At 40.3% G+C, this 19360-nt stretch overlaps 1 long non-coding RNA gene across 4 annotated transcripts in view; it reads right to left on the bottom strand.

Moving 5' to 3' along the window:
• Positions 1–19360, bottom strand: part of LOC120553790 — a 198056-nt gene that overhangs the window by 134802 nt on the left and 43894 nt on the right. For all 4 annotated transcript variants that reach the window (XR_005638205.1, XR_005638203.1, XR_005638204.1 and 1 more), the window contains one exon: positions 6229–6367. This is a non-coding gene — a long non-coding RNA (uncharacterized LOC120553790). The remainder of the gene's footprint in view (positions 1–6228; positions 6368–19360) is intronic.

Genomic DNA, 19360 nt, shown 5'->3' with positions numbered 1-19360 from the left:
AATACTTTAATACTTCCACTTAAGTGTGGTGCTTAAAGAGCACTTCTACTCAAGTCACTTTTTTGATAGAGCACTTGTACTTTTACTCAATTCTGGGTCTCTAGTACTTTATACACCTCTGATCTGAAGTCTCTTCCCCGAAATTCAGCCTCTGTGCAGAATTACAGCGATTAGAGCCAGTCCCACAATGAACTTTCCTTAGGATGTGCCATTTGTTTCTGTAGCTATTGAGGAGGAGAGGGGGGGGGGGCAAGGTGGAGGGTGGGGGTGTGGCCTTGACCAACTGCCACTTTGCTCGTTTGAAAGCCATGATGTCTCTCTCTCTCTCATGGGTGGGCCAAATTCTCTGGGCGGGCAAAGCAGAGAAAGGGGAGGTAACCTTGCTCCTTATGACCTCATAAGGAGAAGATTCCAGATCGGCCCATCTGAGCTTTCATTTTCTCAAAGGCAGAGCAGGATACCCAGGGCTCGGTTTACACCTATCACCATTTCTAGCCAATGGGGGACCATAGGCAGGCTGGTGGAACGCATATTAATGTTAAAAAAACTCATAAAGTGACATTTCTTCGCCAACCCCTGAGAAAAGAAATAACTCAGCCTTTTGTTTACTAGATTCTTGACTTGTGTCACCAGGCACTCTGGAAACGGCTGCCTGTGGTTTTATATGCGAGGGCTGATAAAAGACTTGACTATACAGTCTGTGTGTGGACTGGAAAACCAAATAACGGAGCTAATAACAGATGAGGGCTGTTAGTTTGATGTAATGTCTGATCATTTGTTTGGTTTGTCACTTTTACATTGTGTGATGCATGTACAATGTGTAATGTTCCCACATGTCTGCTTACTAAATTGCTAGATTCTTGGATGGCTATCGTGTTCACACATTTAATATGTTCATTGTTTATTATACTTTGTGATGCACGTCTCATTTGTTTTGATGAAATGTGTATGTAATGTTTTCATCATTCTGGCTGATATACGTATATAGTTATTCATTAGTCTGTACATTTGTTATATTATATAGATAAGTAAACTGGTTTGTTCATTGGTCATATCAGAATGCTGCTGCTAGACTACTAACTGGTACCAGGAAGAGAGACAGCATCACACCTGTACTGGCGTCCCTGCATTGGCTACCGGTCAAGTATAGGACTGAGTTTTACGGTTATATAATTTGTTTATAAAGCTTTAGACAGCATGGTGCCCCCAGTACATCACTGAGCCCCTCTGCCCACCTTTCCAACCCCAGATCTCTCAGTTCCTCGGACCAGCAGCTCCTGGCTGTCCCTCGTTCGATGCTAAGGTGTATAGGCATTCGCAGCAGCCGCCCCAAAGCTTCGGAACAGTTTACCGTTTTCAAATCAAGTGTTTCCCTGCTGTAGACATGTTTAAGGCCAAACTTAAGACCCACAAGTTTCCTCAGGCCTTGGAGGATCCTTGAGGCTTTACGTCTCGTCTCTTGTGTTGTATATTGTCCCATCTCTTCCTTTACTTATCAGTGCATGGGATGGTATGGTTACTGTATGTCATCTCTACTGCTTTTATGCTGTTACCACGGTATGTTATTGTTGCTAATTCATTGTACAGCATACATGTGCTTTATAAATAAACTTGATTTGATGATTTCATGCGTACGACTCAAAATACATTGTACATTGTATATTACATATATATTGCACTTTTGATACATCATCGGTTTTATATGTTATGTAGTACAGTTTGTAGGGCTGTGCAATTAATCAAATTTTGATCACGATTTCAATTATGGCTGCTAAAAATCACAAAAACAATGTAACCAAGAAAAGTGATTATTTTGCACATGATATTTTGCAAGTAAACTCTTGTTTTGTCTTGTGTTCTGAGGGGGAATTCAAAAAGTTCAATTTCACAGTTCAAGGGGTTTTCACTGTTGATTTGCTTAACCGGTTTCACTGTATTTTAAGTTCAATAATTGCAACGTCTTTCCAAAAGTCAATGAGTGATCGTGTTAAATCGTGATTTCAATTTTGACCAAAATAATTGTGATTGACTTTTTTTCCATAATCGAGAAATTTGTTTACATATGATTCATAGAGTATATTAGGGCTGCACAATGTTATCGAAATCGCAATATGAACTAGCGCAATATCCAAATCGCAGGGGGGCTGCAATATTTGTTAAAGGCAAAATATGTGTCAAACCATTCTAAAATAAAGTACTGTGGTGCTGCAGACATCCCGGCATACAAATCGTATCCTACAAACTAAAAAGAATCTTTGTTTGGCACAGATCCTCCTATATATATATATATATATATATATATATATATATATATATATACTCCCTTTGCCTGTTGTGACAAAGTGTCCAACACCATCCAAGATATTGTGCATGATGAACATCATGTAATCGTTGTACTGCTCCACTGCTAATCAGTGTAATTTGTAAAATGCCACAACGAAGCAATGACAGTCATCACCCTTCCCGTCCGAGCATTATTAAAATCCAATCACTGGCATCCCAGATATTGCGCGTGACATTTGGATGGACGGACCGGGGTCGATACTCTCTCTCCTGATTTCATTGCGGGGGACAATTATAAAGTTGTTCTAATCTCATTTCATGTCCTGGCTTATTGCATGTCTGCTCTGATTAACTACTGCTGGGTGTCCTTGAGGAATGCTATTTTTTTTCCTTTTCTTTAGCATTTACCTGAATTATTATTATGAGGTCAAATGGCAGCATCAACAAATGAAATGTAAATCCACAATAGGTAACTTGGAGCCTGAAAATACCTGCCTCTTGTGTAAAAAAAAAAAAAAAAAAAAAAAAACACTCAGCATGTAGCTTTGAAGCTCAGAATCACCGTTGTTGTGTGAAGGTTATCTACTCATCTCTGAGCGTGACGGTAAAAAAAAAAAAAAGAAAGAGGGTCTATCCTATCATTAACATGGCAGATGTGTTGTCTTGTAACTACTGAAACACTACAAAGGAGCAGATTCAAGGTTCAGATGGAACCTTGAAAAGTAAAGTGAATAAAGAGAATATTTCATACAAAGCCATAAAACAGAATCCCTCTTACAGTTTTACTGGTCACTTTGGACTTAGTTCTATAGGCATTTGGAATTTGCTCATTCATTTTCCATTTGATTTAATACAAGTTAATAGGGACTGAAAAGTTTCAAATACAAGGCAGCTGTAATGATCATTCAGTTTTAATGGTTAGAACTATATTGCTTTTGGTACACCATTTAAAGCGAGCTTTGGGAAATTGGGAAATGGCACTTTTGTTATTCAAGCTACTTCATTTAGTGTTTGTTTTTGTTAACAGTCTTGAGGCTAATGTTAGCTAGTCATTAACAAGGGCTGAACGATTCATCATTTTCAAATCAAAAATCGCAATTTGAAAGACCGCGATTAATCAAATGTGAAATGTTTAGACGAATGTTTGATGTAACATTTGATTTAACATTTTGTATTCCTCTTTTCCTTATTATATTTACTGTTTTTTCATAAGATAAATGCTGGATCATTTTACATATCACAGATTGTCGCAAATCCAATCGCAATATCTGGCAGGAAAATCGCAATTAAGATTTTTTCCCCCCAAATCGTTCAGCCCTATTATTAAACAACCTTAGCCATATAGTTCTCAGTGTGCATTGTGCTGACTTTAGAAGTCTTAAATAAACATTGTAATGGTTTTACCAGACTTACACAGGAAGGGAACAAACTGTGGTGTGCTAGTAGACACATTTGTTGGTTTCTGCTTTTGGTCCATTTCCCGTCACTAAGTGAGGTCGTCTACAGTATGAGCTCTGACACATTCAAAAATGGACACACAGCGGACGAAAACACACTTCTGTACATACTACACTGGGTGTCGGCGTATGAAAACATAGTAGGGCATGTGCAGTCGACGCAAACAAGAGCAGCTGACAAAATTCGCACCCTTGTTACAACCCAGAAAGTATAACGGTGGCTGATGTTCGGCTAAATTACTAGGTCGCTTGCCCGAAGCAATAATTTGACATTTTGGGAAATACAAAATACATTTTTGGCTTTCTTGCCAAGAGTTAGATGAGAAGACCAACATCACTCTCATATCTGTCCGTTATAAATATGAAGTTACGGCCAGCAGCCGGTTAGCTTAGCTCACAATGCTCAAACACGCACATAACCGCATGTAAAGCCCTTTTAACAGTGTCTTTTGTGCAGATTTAACAAACGCGATTGTTAATTAGTGAGCTTCAAAAAGGTGTTGGTAGGTGGATTCTGTTACCTGTGGACAGAGCCAGGCTACTGTAGCAGGTTCCCTGTTTGCAGTATTTGTGCTAAGCTAACTGGCTGCTGTCTGTAGCTTAATATTTACCATACACACATGAGAGTGGCATCCATCTTCTTATCTAACTCTCACCCTAAAAGCAAACGAAAAAAGTACAAAAAGTAAGTTATTTCGGGCTACAATGAGTAAGGATAGTAATATATTCAATAATTTTGGTATCTGAAGATCATAATAAATCTATAGCTGTTTGGGGCCATTTTACCTCGGGCCCTCAGGAAGTTGCCTACCTTGCCTAATGGTAAAGTCTGCTCCTGGGTTTTGTTTCCCTCTGAACCAGAGTGCATTCCACCGGTGTTTTGACCGTGAGTAGCCGCAACTTGGGTACGGGACGCGACTACGTCGTGGCAGGTGTATTGCACAGGACCCGAGGACGCGCAGCGTGAGTGTAAAGTTGAAGAGACGGGCAGTTCCCGAGAAAGCTGCAGGCAGCAATACCACGGGGGCCGAGCAGTCGGCCCTTTCCGAACAGGCATGTTTTGAACTGATTAAAAAAAAGACAATGTTGTGCACATCCATGTAGATGGTGGTGCAGGACAAAAACGTGAATGTTCAAAGAAGGTCAAGTCCGCACAGCAGCTTAATGCTCCGGAAAAATGCTTTAATAGTGCAAATAAGGCACATAATGTTTCGGCCCACAATTTCTTCCATCCTCAGGTGTTTTGAACTGAGACTGCACTAGTATTATGAATGTAGTGGAAGACCTACCTACTGTGACTCTACAGGTATCTAATCCACAAACAATACCAAAGGAAGCAAAGGTCTTGAGTTGATAATCCAATTCTGATTCACCTCACTAAAGTGCCTTAACAATTGGCATGCACGTTTAACCGTTTTTCCTGCCTCTCTCGGCTAAATAACCTTTAGAAACTGATGTCATAAAAATAGAAAATAGGAGGATAAAGGATTGCTGCAGTTTAAGCCTCGGTAGACACAGTGCCTGTTATTTGTCAGCACAAAGAAGTGCATAAGCTTCCTTGAATAATGATTTAAACAAGGATATCATAAACTAGGGCTGCATTAGGATTTAATGAGGCCAAAAATATAGAAGGAAATAATAAACAATCTAGTATCCTCTAAATGTATACAAAGAAGCAAATAATGAATATATTCATCTGAATGCTATGCACGTAGTAATAAGAATGTGATATTTTGTTTATCCCCTCAGGGAAAACAGTTAATGATACGCTAACACACAAACCACAGAATGCATTTCTGCCAACACCAATTCTTCACTGATCTTTACTCCAAAAGGAGAAGAGGGTAGTGATCACAATCTTAAAAAAATCTCTTTTACTCAATTAGATTAGGTTTATTCATATTCAAACTTGAGTAATACGTATTGGTATGTGTATTATCACACCGTCGTACCCTGCAGTCTTTCCAGATCTTCTGTGCCAAACGCAGATTTTGCCAAAATTGCAAAAGGTGTCTTTAAATACCTAGGTTGAGGCTCAAGTGTAAGCAAGCATGTACCCTGCTGAAGTGTCCTTAAGCAAGACACTGAAGACCGCAATGTTTTTAAATGAAAAAAATCAAACTTCTTGTGAAGCCTCTTGTTCTTTTTTTTTTTTCAAATTGTATTTATATTGGAGAGAATTAGGAGTGCGTGCACTTGAATGTCCTAAAATATTCTCCCTACTGCACCAAGAGCTCAGACTGTTAAACTTCAGACTTAGCAGGGCCCGTCTGACAGTGGAGAGCAGGTGGATTTTAAATCTCTCCATAACCCTGTCAATGAGCAACTTTACGTCATTGTGTGTGTGTGTGTGTGTGTGTGTGTGTGTGTGTGTGTGTGTGTGTGTGTGTGTGTGTGTGTGTGTGTGTGTGTGTGTGTGTGTGTGTGTGTGTGTGTGTGTGTGTGTGTGTGCGCGCAGTAGTTCCCAAGTGCCAAGTGCATGACTCACCTCCAGTGATGGTCTGGGCTTGCAGAAAAAGAAAGACGGGGTGGGAGGTTAATCTGAGGTTAGTACAGTTCATCAGTTTCCTGAAGTGATGTGTGGCAGCAGCAGGAGCAGGCAGGTAGAGCCTGGAGAGCCTGGAGAGCTGAATACAGAACTGCAGCATCAACAACATGGACTAATAGCTATCCACACAAAACGGTAAACCAAAACATAAGGCATTTCTGACAGTTGGAGGCATCATTAATGTTGTACTAGCTACCTTGTTTCCATATAATAATAAAAAAAAAAGGAAAAAAAAAAAAGGAAAAACAGACGCCCCATAGCCATGTTTCCTCTGCTACCTCAGCCTTCTGCAAATACGTACATGGCAGGAAAGCTATATTACTGATTTAACAGTCATGCATGCTATCAGTAATGCCAGTCTCCAAGATGTGGACTATAATATGGAAGAACAGCATTGTTTATTCACTGTGTATTTCATTTAGCAATTTGTGTTGCCCAGAGAGTGTGACAGTGGTACAGGCAGACAGTGGACTCAAATGCAGGACTCAAAACTCAAGCACAGAGGTATGTAAGAAAACACTAGGCAAAGGCTGAGTCAAAAACACAAAAAAAGCTAGGTCTAATTACTAGGGGTGGGGGAAAAAATCGATACAGCATAGTATCGCGATATTTTTTGTGGCAATACTGTATCGATACACAGATGCCAAGTATCGATCTTTTATGACATATGTGTTGTGTTAGTCAGTTTGTCTGCTTGACAATCCCATTTTGCAGCAATAAAATTGAAGTGAGATGACCAAATATTGAAATGTATCTTTTTAGATAAAACAGATGTTGACAAAATTGTCCTTTTCGGGACATCATTTGAAATTGGGGAAAATCTGAAGTTGGAAAAAAGGTAATACATTGCAATATATCGCAAAATATTGCAATATGTTTAAAATCGCAATAATATCGTATCGTGGCATAAGTATCGGGATGATATCGTATCGTGAGGCCTCTGGTGATTCCCACCCCTACTAATTACCAACAAAGAACGCAAGAGGAGAAAACGCTAGAACACTATGAAGTAGACAAACTGGCACAGAGACTAAATACATAGGGAAGGAAGGGTAATGAGGGACAGGTGAAACAGGGCAGGCAATCACAGAGGGGCAGGAAGTGACGCTATCTGAAAGAGAGACAAGGTGAGCATTTCAAAATAAAACAGGAAATATTAACAGAACTAGAACTACGAAAAACATAACATTGGAGGCAGGGCCGGACATGACAGGAGAGATCCAGTAAAAGTTGAGGATTAACACTCATAACTTAAACAAAGAAGAAGAGTATATAGAATAGAATAGAATAGACTTTATTGTCCCCGAGGGGAAATGTGTCTTGGGCATAATGCTACAATTCTGTTGCTTCACAATACAAACATGTAACTAGGGCTGCCACCTCTTTTTTAGTTCGATATAGTCATTTTATGCTTATTCATGCTTAATTACTCATTTCCAAGAAACTTATGAGCACATTTGTGGTAAACACAAGATTTAAAGTTGTGCTTTTGCAGGATTAATTGTGGAGAAACTCAGTTTTACAGATGGTTAATTAACTACATTTATATTGTGCTTTTCTAGTCTTAACCACCTCTCAAAGCGCACAGCTCTGTCAATTAAATCAACTAATCGATTAGTCGACAAAATCGTATAAGTGTTAGTCGACTAAGAAGTTCTTTAGTCGAGGACAGCCCTACATGTAACAGAGAAACCATTCAAAATTGACATGAAATCAATATAAGATCAACATAAGACATCTTAGGACACGAAGGAAGGACACATGAGTGTACAGACAATACTACCTCTTAAAAAGTGACTGCAAGGATTATACTGCTATGTGCAAAAAGTGCTGGTGTATTTATTGCACTTTGCTAGGTTGTGTTAAGGGTTACAGTGAAAACACACCGGGAACATAAGCATTGTGTATAGTTGTATAGTCGCATAGCGCAGCTATTATTTATTTCGGCGGCCATGTTGTCCAATCTGTCCATTCATACCGGGCGCGTAGCGTCCGCGTTGGCCCGCGCGCTGCAGCGATTGTTTCGGCGTCTCCTCTATTTCTTGCGCGCAAATGTGTCAAGCCAGGCAGGTTATATCACATAGCCTATAAACAAAGCATCAGGCTGTCTTTGAGATTTCACATGAACAACGGTTAAAGTTACTCAGACTACCGAAGAATACCAGAATTCCTCCGTTCAATTAGACCTTAGCGACGCACCCCAAGCTTCCATCCTTAACAAACAGCCGTGTATAGCGGCTCTTCCCGTCTCTCCACTGCTGGCTGTTCCAAATTAACGGGAGAGAGAGGAGCGAGAGGGGTTAGGATGGTGACCGGCCTCTGACGAGCTGTTACCACCACCATCTTCAGCCAGAGAGGACGTTATTTCTTCAGCTTCTTCTTGCGTTGTCACCCCGGCGGGAGGTGTGCTAACAAGGCTTGCAGCAGGTCGTGCCGTTAACGTCAGCGCTACACAATTTCTTAGTAAAACCAAAATTAATTAAACTGCCTTGTTTTCTTTTTGCCGTGGCTATATGATGCTGACTGCAGAATGGATTTCAAGGACTTTGCGCGCCGATTAATGGCCTCCACGTTCATATTTTAGCTACGAATCTTTGAGTTAACGTGTACTAAACGAGTTGAATTTGCACCGCAGCGCCGCCACGCCTTGATGCTCGGGACAAGAATAGCATGTATAGTTATTTTTATTGAAGTGAATTAGGTTTGAATCGCCGTCATGCACGAACGAATGATATTTTTGCACGTCAAAATGACCCATTGTCAGAAACTAGGTCTATCAGCAGAAATCGATTTTTGAAATTGTCGTCATGGGAAATTACGTCGATAACAGCTTCTGAATTTCGATGCCGATACATTTTCGATTAATCGTCCAGCCCTAATTTGGATCGCTTAGGCAAATGTTTTATTCGCCTCTTCGCTCATATAGAACGGGAGGCGGATAATTGCCAATGTTCATTTTGTGCTTGTGTGACCGTGCCTTTACAGAGCTGCAAGCGTGGCCGTGGACTCTTAGCCTTGTTAGCTAAATTATTACTTAGCAAGAGGAAAAATCCATTATTACGGCTATGTCACAATATCAGCAGTACACTTTGATCAGAAAACCTAGTAGAGCATTAATACCTGTGCCTCAGGTAAAAACATTTGTTTGTTTTTTTAAAAAAAGCTTTGGAACGCACCTCAAACAGTGTCTGCTTTGTGTGGCACTTTATAGAGAGGGCATGTGATGTTGACAGTGATGGCAGGAAATGCAAAAAGCCATTCAGATTAAGAATGCTAAGCCTCCAGAGGCACAGCCTCTTCTGCTCCCATATGAAAAGACCCAGAGTGAGGCCTGGCATACACTCTGTTGGATTACAGGGAAAAATGCCTTCCATCAGAAAACTGATTACAGCACCTCTTAGCCAATGTGCATGCAATGAGAAAGCCAAATGAATGAATAATTATGGCAAGGAGAAGCCGGAAGCAAGGTGAGGCAGAGGAAGAATAAAAGGAGGAAGGGGGAGATTGAAGGGGTGGCAGGTTTGCATAACGGGTATTTAAAGCCTGCCATTCATGAACAGTGCAGTATTTATGAACTGTATGGTTAGATACGATTTTGTGTCAGAATAATGCATGCAGTGGTACATTTCCTTTTCATACTCATACTAAAACGGGCCTTTGAAGAATCTGTAAAGAAGAGGGAGGCTCAGTAAGTAAGTTTTACAAGAACACTTCTGAAAAAAAAAAATCTTTTTAATCACAAAGAAGGCTCTATGAATACACTAAAGCCTGTTTACAATGAGATCAATGGAGCGTTCAAATAATTCAGAAAACGTTTGTGAAATGAATAGACGAACAAGGCTTGTATTGAATTAAGATTTTTCATTTTAATGTTTTGTTTACTTTTGGGCAGAATTGACGCAATAAGGCGCTCCACGTACAATGCAATTCTGCTTCCAAGAGGGAGCTCGATTATATCAATTTCATTCTGAGTAAAATGAATAGCTCCTCACACCGGCGGGGCCATTCGCATTATGGCCTGAATTGGGAATGGTGCGTGCGAGGACTCAAGGGCCTTGGGTGCCTTCAAGGCCAACTCTAATAGTTACCTTGGATGGCAATACCAAGTTTGACATCAGCTGTAAATATTCAATACAGCTACTGTCGCATACAGAAGCGACTGTTTTGTAAAGTGTTTTTTTTGTTTTGTTTTTTAAATCTAAGCACAAGTGCGAATTCCAACAGATGTGGAAACGTTTAAAATGAAGAGTTAGATTTCAAATTGCAACAAGATCCTTGAAAAATTAAGTTGGGATTAAAACTTTACAAATCTGTGCCCACTAAGCAGAAAACAAGTTCTTTTTTGATTTTATGTTCAAATACAAAACAAGTAAATATGGCTACAGCAGTGATGATTTGGGCTGAAACAAATATGAGTGCATTTGCATTAATCTTCCAACCACTAAACATGCAAAGTGCACCTCAGATGGCAGGAAGTGTGCTTCTAGGCTGCTGCGCCTGAGTGATAAACAACACGCACAGCGCCACAATCTGAATATGTGACAAATTAGATTAAAAGTGCTCAGCAAATCTGGCTGTGTGAGTTTACGTCAGCAGATACAGAAAACGTAGAACCTATGCAATTGCGTTACATAATGCGGCCACAGAGAGTAGAAGTCCGATTAGAAGTTTAAAAACATGAAACACAAAGTTTACACCGCAGCACCAAAGGGCAATCTAAAAGAGTAATTCATTTAGTTCAAGTGCTTTAGGTATGTTTCATATGGTAAACAAAAAAAGCTCTTTGAACACTCCACCCTTACCAGCTGGGGGTCGCACATTCCAAAAAAGTATCAGTATTGCAGGGCAAGAAAACACCCGAACATCTTACACTCTCAACATCAAAATGTAACAAATGAAAGGCATGAAATTCTCTCTGAGAGGAAGGTCAATACTGGCAGACCACATCAGCAGGTAAGGCTGCAGCCACGCTATCACTCGTAAACACAGCCCCACTCTTTCTCCTAAACCAACTCGGCCTACCAACAATCTTGTTTATCTTTATTTTAATACTCTTCCTCTCATCGACACACACCTCTTCTACACAAACAATCTGCCGCTTTTCTCACATTGATTCCCTCCTACACATATCCAACCTGTTTTCCATCAATCTCACACTCTCCGCTCCCTCCTCTGCCAGATCGGCGTCTCTCTCCCCTGCTTGCTACAGTGTTTTGCCACGGCTCTTGCATGTTCCCATGTAGGGCCTGTGTGTCTGCTGTAATGAATTGTACTTAATTGCCAACTGGGACCCGCAGCCTTAAATATAATTCTCAGGACACTTAACCTGGGTCACTATGAATGATGAACACACCTTAACAGATGGACTTGGGCTTGGAGGAGAGAAGAAAGCCATTTCTCTATTCGGGCCCCACCACAGCACAGGTAGGCAAACGCACAGAATACCGAATACTGTAAACTAGGGCTGGACCTGAATATTCGAATATTCGTTCGGTGGGTTGTTATTTGATTTGAAAATTTGACATTCGAATATTCGTTGTTTTTTTGCACAACCTGGCATCCCCCTCCAAACAGTTCTCATTCGCGCTTGAATATGTTCGAAATATAATACTCTCTTTTACAATTTTCTTATATAGCCTAGCCATTTTAATAGGATGGACAACCCAACCTCGTTATACTTAATAAATATATTTGCTTCTTCTTGGACTACTAAAGTGTTCCTGCAACGGGAGTATTCTCTGGCTAGAGCGCAGAACAGCGCAGTTTGCATGGTCAGAAGTGCATGCCTGAGCTTGTATTTTGGGTTAAGCTGCATTGCTTTGACATTGTGGAAAATAAAATAGAAACAAAATGTATTATCCTTTTTACCCGTTATTATCAATCTAAATTAATCTACTGCGAAATATAGGAGACTTTGAGATTTTACTGGGACGTCACGTCACATGCCCCAGTTAAAACGCCCATGAGTTGAACGTCATTACAAAGACAAAAATGCCGAAGACTTCATCTGTGTGGGAGAACTTTAAAGTAAGTGAGGACAAGACAAAGGCAGAGTGTCAAATATGCAATTTGAAACTGGCCTACCACAACAGCACATCAAGCTTGAGTAGCTCGTTCTACTTACAGTTCTGTAAGTAGAACGAGCTGCTTTTATCCGCCATTTACACGTGATAAAAATGTGCACTTAATTTTCATGGAAAATAACGTGACTTGCGAATAGGCTACGGCAGTTAATGACGAACAGTAAAAACGTAGCCTACTGTAGTAACGGGGGACTGTGTCCTGCAACAACAAAGCAGTTGCTTCATCTCGCTTGTCTCTTTTACCGTGAAAAAAAAGCTGCCTTCAGGTGCGGTTTGGAAATGTTGGTTTCCCCCGCGCCGCGCCCACAAAGCTTCGAATATTCGCTGTTGAAAAGCAACCGAAGCTTCGAAGATCAAAAACTATGGGATTAGTTTTGTGACTTTAATTCCAAGCAAAACTTCTCAAGTATCGAACAAAAACACTAACTCAAGCAAAAAAATTGTCATCTCAAAGGTAAAACTTAAAACTTGCAAACAAAACATTTGTGTAGTTGTAAACTATTGCTCTTTTATTTGTTTTATATTATGTCCTTTTTGTTTACAGTTCCCTCTGCTTCTTTCTCAATGATCAGTCTTTTGCTCTCTCCATCACGTTTGCAGTCATGCTCCCAGCTTTCGCTTTGGCGCTCCCTGACTTTTTGCTTGCGATTCTGACACAAATATCTCGGCGTGGGTCTTACAGGGTGCGTCCCCATTGGCTAATGAGAGTTAAGGGGAAAGTTTGAGTGACAGCTCAGCCTCAGTGCAGGTAAACTAACGTTAGAGACTCAGAGTCTGGTCTGGAGGACACACAAGCCACTCCACAGGGATTCCTACAAGATTAATAAAGTGTAAGTATTATTAATATATATATTATCTGTATTCTACGTTGCAAGCATGGTTACTAGACATTAGTTGTTTTCGTTGTGTTAAGTGACTAGCTAGCTAGCTACCTAGTAAAGCTTTTTATTAGCATTTAACGTTAGCTACACTGCAAACGTTATCTAAAAGCCACCCGCGACTCCCTTTACTGAGCTAATAATTTACCATGGGAATCATGTATTCTTCGTGAGGCCTTACTCAATGGAGCTGTATTAATTATCGTCTTCTCTCTGTAGAGACCTGCAGGACCGAGAGCAGAGCTACGATGCTCTCCCAGGTAACCTAAAGGTTAGTAACGAGCTATATTATGGTCTATTAGGAAAAATTATTATCCAGCTAACTATTAATTGTTGTGGTTGCTATTGGCCTGATAATACACAATGCTAGGGTATTGGTTAAGTTGTACAATGTTGAAGCTGTGAATATAATGTACTATATCTAGAGGTTGACACATACTGTACAGTACAAATGCAGTGTTAGCACTGCTTAACTGGTTCATCTTTATAGTTTTGTGCTCCTCTGTACTTTCCTAGTTATGACAAAGACTGCTATCCTAACTCTAATTACATGTCGTCTGTTGCATTTGCAAGCAGGTCAGCATAAGGAAAATGTTCATAGTGTTTTTAAAGCCTACACATTTGCTAATGGCTACTTAAAAGCAAGTTATTTTAATTGTAAATCACACAACCTTGGAAGCCTCAGTTATCAGTAAGAACTTTGTTACCATTTGATTTGTGTAAGAAACTTTGTTATAATTTTCTATCACAGCTCACATCAGGCAGCAGGCAGACCAACCAGGAGGACGTGGAGCAGCAGAGGGAGAGGAGCCTTCGGTCTCTCTGTGGAGGAAACACTGTGGCGGCTTCAGCCAAACAGCCAGGGTATAGACCAATAGTGTATGTATTGATCATATTTTGCTCAGATACTCAATTAACACTTACAATAACCTTTTTCTTAAGTTTTCATTGGTGTACTTGTAGTTTCTTAGTCCATTGTATGTCAATATATATCCTACTACAGCATACGTCCTGTAATTTAATTTGTGTTTACATTGTCTTACTGTAATTATATTTTAAAATGCACATAATATATAAAAAAATGTTTACATTCACCCTTGTCTGTTTGGTTCATTATATAAAACAGGAAATAAGGTTGAGACTATTATAATGCTTTATTTTTAGTCCAATATAAAACTTCACATACATAATGGATATTTGAACATATTTAGCTGGGGCTCCGGTGGTAGAAGAAGCTGGAACTCAGTGTCAGTCATTATTTGCAGTACATCATAGGTCAGGGTCAGTTTTTCATCACCAACAATACACAAACATACTGAGTAATTGGGTTATGTATATATTTCACATATTCAGTTTCACCTAAGGCAAGCTGTATTTCTCTGCTGACTTGTGCTGCAACAACACTTCTGAGGGTGGTGCAGGAATATCACACACAACTCCTGGACGCCTGGGATCATCTGGTCTCCTGAGCTCACTGATGGCCCACCGCTCCAGTCTGGACGCAGCCTTTCTGCAGGACAGTTCTCTGAAGGGCTGGGATGTGGCTGTAGTCCTTCACTTCCTTGACTTCTTATTGTAAAGCTTGAAGTACCTTATTGGATGATAAAACGTGTTTGAAATTAGCTCAATAATAAATAATTGTAATAAAGCCTGCACTCTAGAAACATTTTTCTAGCTTTCTGAACACTACTGGAACACTTATTTCTGGAATATTATTGATCACACTTTCTAGATTCCTACCTCCACGTTGACTACATGTGTAAAGTAAGATATGGCCAGCCACCAGGACACATGCACATCACATCAAACCATAATGATCACTAAGCAAAGTATTTGTCAACGGCCTGGTGTGTTAGTTAAAGTACATAATTTGGACAGTAGTAACACTATGCATTAATTCTAAATATTGTTGACATTTACAGCTAAAAATACAAAAAATACGTCCGTTATCTGCCATCTTAAGGTAGTGCAAAGAAAGAACAGTGTGTACAGATGGAACATTATCTAATGTATGTGTCAAACCCTATATATATTACATTCACAGCTTCTACATTGTACAACTTAACCAATACCCTAGCATTGTGTATTATCAGGCCAATAGCAACCACAACAATTAGTAGTTAGCTGGATAATAATTTTTCCTAATAGACCATAATATAGCACGTTACTAACCTTTAGGTTACCTGGGAGAGCATCGTAGCTCTGCTCGGGTCCTGCAGGTCTCTACAGAGAGAAGACGATAATTAATACAGCTCCATTGAGTAAAGCCTCACGAAGAATACATGATTCCCATGGTAAATTATTAGCTCAGTAAGGTAGCCGGTGGCTACAAGTTTTAGATAACGTTAGCAGTAGCCTATAGCTAATGTTAAATGCTAACTTAAAAAGCTTTACTAGCTAGCTAGCTAGTCACTTAACACAACGAAACAACAAATGTGTAGTAACCATGCTTGCAACGTAGAGCACAGATAATATATATATTAATAATACTTACACTTTATTAATCTTGTAGGAATCCCCTGTGGAGTGGCTTGTGTGTCCTCCAGACCAGACTCTGAGTCTATAACGTTAGTTTACCTGCACTGAGGCTGAGCTGTCACTCAAACTTTCCCCCTTAACTCTCATTAGCCAATGGGGACGCCCCCTGTAAGACCCGCCTACGCGAGATATTTGTGTCAGAATCGCAAGCAAAAAGTCAGGGAGCGTAAACGAGAAAGCTGGGAGCATGACTGCAAACGTATGGAGAGAGCAAAAGACTGATCATTGAGAAAGAAGCAGAGGGAACTGTAAACAAAAGGACATAATATAAAACAAATAAAAGAGCAATAGTTTACAACTACACAAATGTTTTGTTTGCAAGTTTTAAGTTTTACCTTTGAGGTGACAGTTTTTTGCTTGAGTTAGTGTTTTTGTTTGATACTTGAGAAGTTTTGCTTGGAATTAAAGTCACAAAACTAATCCCATACAAAAACTGGTATTCGGTACAGCCCTACTGTAAACGATCAGGGCAGTGAGTCACATCCTCGGACATTCTTTGAGGATAGAAACCATACTTAAACGGTAAAAGCTTTATTATAAGCATGAGATTAAGTTAAAACAGAATAAATGATACCTTTGGGCTTTTGACAGCAAGGCTTCCTTTTTGCATGCTCTCTTGAGATCAATTAACCATTCACTATATGTCTCCCAAACAAAGAGTGTCCAATCATAGCTTCACAAATTAGACATATAGCGAGCCGGTCAAAGCACAGGTGTTACTAATGACAGTAATAGCAATAGCTCAGTTCTATTCAAGTGCCCCATACCCCAAAATATGCAAGTTTTGGGAAAAACTACTGTAAATAATGTATAAAGTGGGTTTACTGTATCTGCAATCCCCTGTGGGGAGCAGGACTTAGCATGAAAACTAAGAACGTTCAGGGATTCAAATTGTCGGTTGTCATTATTGCTAAAAGAACCCAAAGTCCATGCTACAATATGCCTTTGGTTTTTGTATATCAGATAAAATCCCCCCCCCCTCCCCTCATACAGCTGTGGGGATGTCTGGCCAGCAGATCCACTGTACTGTTTATGCCACTCATGCATAATAGAAAGTGCAGAGGGCCTGGAGGAACCGAGGAGCAAAGAAAAAAGGGCACAGGGAGGAGTTGGGGGTGCCTGGCCAGTAGGACAAAGTCCCACTCCGCTTTCACCTCACCCGCTCTTTCCCTTCCCATCCACTCTCTCTCCCCATCTCGATCTGACGCATGCTGCAAATGCAAAGCCAGATCAAAGTTAGTGTAGCCCTTATGAATATTAGAGTACCACCCATCTGTGCAGCGACAGAAAGAGAGAGGATCTACAGCATGGCTATAGGAAAAACATCACACGTCGGGTGGTGGTTGGGCCACAGTAGCGCAGCGGCTCACCGCTCGCTGCTCGAAGCCCTCACGGGACCCAACCCACAGGGCCCTGCCATCTCTCTTGGCAACCAGCGGCAGCATCAACTGCTTGTGAATATACCATTCTGGTTAAATGAAGTGATAATGACGATGACATTTAAAAAGACAGGAAGAGAAAGAAATTTAGTGTGTGAGCTATACAGATTGAGTAGTGAAGGTTTACGGTTCATGTAGAGGCTTCATCCGTACCAGGGCATCTCACCTTACCCTGCATGCCCGACTCTTGCCCCTTTTTTGCTGTGTGAGCTTTTAGAAGGGTAGTGCAAAGCTCTTCATTTCACCCCACGTCTTGACAGATCACAGCTAAGTATGCATCCATATAAGTGGATGTAAATGCTAGACTCACTGCTGTTGCCTTCTGCACGTCAGACTTGGCTTTTTTTTCTTGCTCTTCCTGCACTTCTTTCAACCAAGGCCTTTTGAAACCGCGTTCAAAATGCCTTGTTGTCAGACCATAAGTGAGCTTTATGGACAACCCCCCCCCCCCCCATTCTACATCATCCATCTCAGAGAAAGACAGGACAACTAATGCCGTGTTCAGTTCTTGTTTCCTAAGCACTATATCGAAAGCGCAGAAGGGAATGGTTTATGATGGTAAAAAAAACCAACAACCCGCAAATCACGGCATGGGCAAATTTCCTAAAAAGCAATTCAACATAGCTTGACTAGCCTGATTCAGCCTTGGCAGGGAATTCTCACGGTTGGCAAAAACAGGCTTTAGCATCAAAGATGTATTATTATTGTGTGCCAACTGCTGAGGACACTGCATGCACTGGGCCTGGGGAAGTTGTGCGAAGGAAGAACTAGAAAGAATTAAAAAAAGTATTATCAATAGCAACATATAGTTACATTCTAAAAGTTAAAGCCTGGTGGGATTTTATATTTTTCTTGCTGTCTTAATCCTATAGACCTAAACGAATAACAAATAGTATTGTCTGAGCAACCAAAGCCTGATATAGCTTATTCCTCTGTGCCATAAACTTCCATTGCTGACTTTGCAGGAATATTGGTCTGGTCAGGCTACTGAACACGCTTGCAAGAACAAAAAAAAAGTATGTTACTGTGGTGATAAGCTTGACTCCTGCGGTGGGAGTGTAATGAAGTAACCGCGACAGCCCTACCCAACAAATGTACTGTTTACTCCTATTCCTATGTTTGCTTATAGGAAATTACTTAGCCTTTAAATATGAAACTATATATCTGTGACCTAGTTTTAAAAATGTACATCTTCAGTAGAAATTAATGGACTTGAGTGCCACAGACAGGTTAGGGAAGGTTAGTTGGTTGTAATCTTCTCACGGAATTTGTTACAAGTTACAGCACTGTTGCTATTCAACAAGACCGCTACTAATGCTGCGTTCCAGACACAATTTTTAGACCGTAAATTACGACTTCAAGTCACGACTCACTACGTTCCAGGCTAGCGGCTACCTAACATTGACGTTAGCTAGCGCTAGCTGATACTAGCGATTTCTAGTCGGCGACATATTTTGGGCTTGATTTAATTAACATAACCTGTTGTAGTACACAATTGAATGTGTATTGTTTTGATTACAATGTGCGGAATTACTTTACGTTGCCTATTTATGTCTATTTCTCACCGTTAATCACCGGCGTCTGTACAGCATCAACAGGGATCGCCATTGTGGTTTATGTGTGTGTCACGTCAAAAACTGTAACTGAGAGTACAACGATCTGGTACGAGTTCACGGGTAGTGAAAACACGGGTTACGGGTTGCCTGGAATGCAGCATAAAACCCACGAAGAGCAGGTTTGACTCAGTGAGCTACAGCTCTGGGTCTGTCCCTCTGCTTCTTTTTCACTCACCATTGACTTAATATCCCGCCCTCAACACTATCTGACTATCCTTTATTGTCTATTATGTTGAATGTTTCTAATTTATTAAATAATTGCTTAAAGCATCTAAACAAAGTTTTGTGTCGTTTGTAACATTCCAAAATCTTAAATTTGACTTAAAGATTTTCATTTTCACTGTAGATGCATATCGGTTCCAAATATCGGTTGTCGGTTTTATTAACTACTAATAATCGGTATCGGCCTTCAAAAAACAGTATCGGTCGATCTAATTTATATAACTAATTTATATAACTGACAAAGGAGCGGGAAAATGCTTCAAATTTCATAAGTTCGCACATGGAAAGCAAGCTAA

This window comes from Perca fluviatilis, chromosome 23 (assembly GCF_010015445.1).
Source record: "Perca fluviatilis chromosome 23, GENO_Pfluv_1.0, whole genome shotgun sequence".
NCBI lineage: Eukaryota > Metazoa > Chordata > Actinopteri > Perciformes > Percidae > Perca > Perca fluviatilis.
Note: the sequence above shows the minus strand (reverse complement) of the source record. Positions and strands in the feature narration are given on the sequence as shown.